The following is a 3,625-nucleotide window of genomic DNA, read 5'->3' as shown; positions in this document are numbered from 1 at the left end:
ATCCACTCTAGGCTACATGTTCTGAAGTTAATATCTTTTGTGAAATTTCCCCCAAAAGCTTCTGTGATCCAAGGTTTAGAGGAGAAATGATTGGGTTATAAGAGTCTTAACCCAATCAGTGAGTGAATCCCTTGATGAATTAACTTTGTAGTAACTGAAGCCAGATAGGTGTGACTGGGGTATATTTTTAATGTGACAAGTAGAGTCTCTTTCTCTGCTTCCTGATCATCATGTGAGCTGCTTTCCTCTACCCCTCTTCCACCATGCTGTTCTGTCTCACCTGGAGCCCCAGGGAATGGAGCCGGCCTTCTGTGGACTGAGATCTCTGAAATCATGAGCCCCTAAATAAACTTTTTTTCTCCCCTAAAATTGTTCTTTTTGGGTCTTTAAGTCACATCAACAAAAAGCTGAATAAAACAATATCCACCCTGAGTCCCCCATTCTGCATAAACTTTAGCCTCCACAGAATGGCTTCAGGGGTTGGATAACCAGAGTCTGTTCCATGCCAGGGAGACACAGGATGAAAAGGAAAATGCCGTGCAGAGAGGGCAAGAAATAGTGAAGGAGATGAGAATTCAGCCACAACATGAAATGGTAAGGAGCGGTGATCAGGAGAAGCAAACATCGGAAGGATTTGGAGGGTGCAGGAGACAGGGTCACTGTATGTGCCTTTGAATATCAGAGAAGAGTGACTCCAAAGATTCCTAGACTTGGTTTGGCCACACACAAGCAACAGAGGTTTGCATTAGGTTGTAGAAGAGGTCAGTTTTAGCCCGAGTAAAAATTCAAGTTCATTTTGAAATCAGCAATGTTGGGCCACATCTCTGACCTTTTTCTTTCTCTTCATCCTCCATAGCAAATGCTATGGATTTTCCTTACTGTACTAAAAATTGAAATTGCTAAGTTATATCAGTGTCCATACTAAGGCTTTGCTACTCCATCCACCACAGTTTTGATGCTATAAACAAACTATCAAAATAGAGATTATAGGGACTCAATGTGAGGAAAGTAGTCAACAAAAGCAAAGTATTTAAAACATCAAAGAAAGTTTTCAAAGGAGAGATGAAAGCATGCAAATGAGAAAAGCTTGTGGAAAATGGACATGAGGCAAAACGATAAATGTGGAGTGGAATAAAATAGTGATGCATGTAATGACAAACAAATAAATATGAGATAAAAGGAAAACCAGAGGAATGGGAATGAAATTAGTAGAAAAATGCAGTATTTGACTTTAAATCATACTGTAAACATATGTTTGGGATAATTTGTTGATCACCATCCAGTTGTTCCATAGGGGTTCTTTTGTGCTTTTTAAATTCTGCTTCACTCAGTTCACCGCCAGAATTATCCAGAATCCTTTCCAGTTTTTTTCTTAGGTGATTTGTGTTTTGTTTTGGATCCTTGTCTAGCTCTTTTTCACTTTCACAGTCTTTTTCTTTTTTATCCTTCTCTCGCTCAGCATCTGATTCTGGAGACTCAGATTTATGTCTCTTCTTTTTCTTCCAGAGGATACCTTTTACATGCTAACTTTTGAAGGTCGATGATATAATTTATACTATTTTCCTTCCGTGCAGGAGATTATTTTTTAAGTAAGTAAACTCTAGCACAGGCTTTGGTATTATTGTAGGTATTATCTTTGCTCTTTTAATTTGGACACTGAGATATCCTATTTCAAGTTGAGGTTTAGAAGAAAATTTTCCTCTCATTATCTTAATGAGTTTGAAAGTGAAAATGACCAAGACAACTCTTTTTCTATTCTGCCCCATGTTTTAATTTAATATAGTGTCCACTGTTTAAAGGCTCAAAAAAGGGGGTAAATTCCTTTCTCAAATCCTTTCTGCACCATCATTTTTCTGCTCTGAAATGTGACATGACTTTTTACAAAGTGAGAATCATTGTCTTTGAGAAAATGTTAAATTGAATCCCTTGCTTGAGATTAATCTCTTCTTACATATTAGTCAAAACACCAAACTCTGGCAACAAAATTGCCTAGACTTAAATTTTCAGAGGTCCCATTTTAATAATATATGAGATTGCTAATCATGTCCAGCACTTGACATGGAAGTCAATGGCAAAATCTTTAAAACATGCACATGATACTGGGAGATAGATATACTAGTGTTGTTTCACAAGAGAATTTAGAATCTGTAAAACATTTTTTAAATTATTTCCATGATTGATGATTTTTAAAGTACCTCTTTCAAAAAATTCTTGATTTTTTGATTTTAATAAAAATTTATTGATGTTTTAAAAAAGTAGTACAGAAGGAAGAAAGAAAATTTTGAATATATAACACCATATCAACATAATAAGGCAGTTTATATTGAACATGAATATTTTTAAAGCATATATAAAGTCAAATTTCCAGCTTTTAATGAGAGCTAAAGTTGATTTAAATTTTAATTCAAGTAATGCTTTACAAAGACCATAAAATTTTGTAGTCAATCAGATTTTATAATACTTCAGGAGAAGTTAGGGTAGCTTGGAAATGCATTAATCCTCTTATGACATTTAGATTTTGTTATAAAATCAATTGTTTGCTAAAAAACTTCATAATATAAAGAGGTCATTTATTTCCCAAAGTGAACATTCATTCTTAGGGAGCGTCTTTCATATTAGGAGGATCTAGTTTGTTTAGGTTTTGTAGAGAAAAGCCAATGGTGAAACAGCACTTTAATTCTTCTATTTTGAATAAATTATTAGCTTTTTCTGGTTTCAGCATTAATGTTTTTATTTATGTGAATTAATATAAACTCTGAAGAAGAATTATCCAGTGTTATGAAATTTGAAAAATGTGACTTGGGAAAACTTATTGTCATCTATTTTAGTTTTATAGGAAAGAAGTTCTTTTCAAAAAGATGAAATGTGAAGGTGATGAATATGTAATAATGTTTTCATACACTTGCCAATTTAATGTGTTTGCATAAATATTTAATACATCAATCTTTTCAAGAAGAACATGTTCTGCATTTCAATGTATCTTTTCTTTTTCATTAGATTTGCCTATTTCTAAAATCCCCAGAGAAACTTTTATTATTCAGTGGACATTTCCGAGACAACGATCAAACCTTCTTATTTTGTAACTGCATAAGAAAATGTAATTTTTATTTACAGTCTATGCAATATCATCACTATACATATGTATATGTGATTTAGAAGAGTAAAATCTGCTTTTAGTTGATTTTGTAACATAAGAAATTATAAAAAGTATTATTTGAATCAAAGATTAAGAATGAAACAAATAGGTTGATATTATCTTAAACCAAAGTAAGAATGTTTTTGGCCAGGTTTGAGATAGTTCATAAAGCATGTGAATTTTTATCTTGAAATTTAATTTCCCACCTCTCAAATTATTCTCATTTTAATATTCTGTTCAGCTAAACACAACTCCTCATTAAGTTGCTCACCTTAAATCTAATTCAATTCAATTGCTTTTCCAATTTTCCTTCTAAACTCATCCATATGCTTGAGTACTCCATATATAGTCCCTTGCAATGGCACCTTGAATATGACTCTTTACATGTACTCTTTGAGATGATATTCTATATTCATGTGTTGACTACCTATAGACAACTTACTCCCCATGTCATTATTCTTTTTTCATTTTTCTCCATGCATATATACT

This window comes from Callospermophilus lateralis, chromosome 1 (genome assembly GCF_048772815.1).
Source record: "Callospermophilus lateralis isolate mCalLat2 chromosome 1, mCalLat2.hap1, whole genome shotgun sequence".
Taxonomy (NCBI): domain Eukaryota; kingdom Metazoa; phylum Chordata; class Mammalia; order Rodentia; family Sciuridae; genus Callospermophilus; species Callospermophilus lateralis.
The sequence above is the reverse complement of the archived record's forward strand: the minus strand, read 5'-3'. Positions refer to the sequence as shown.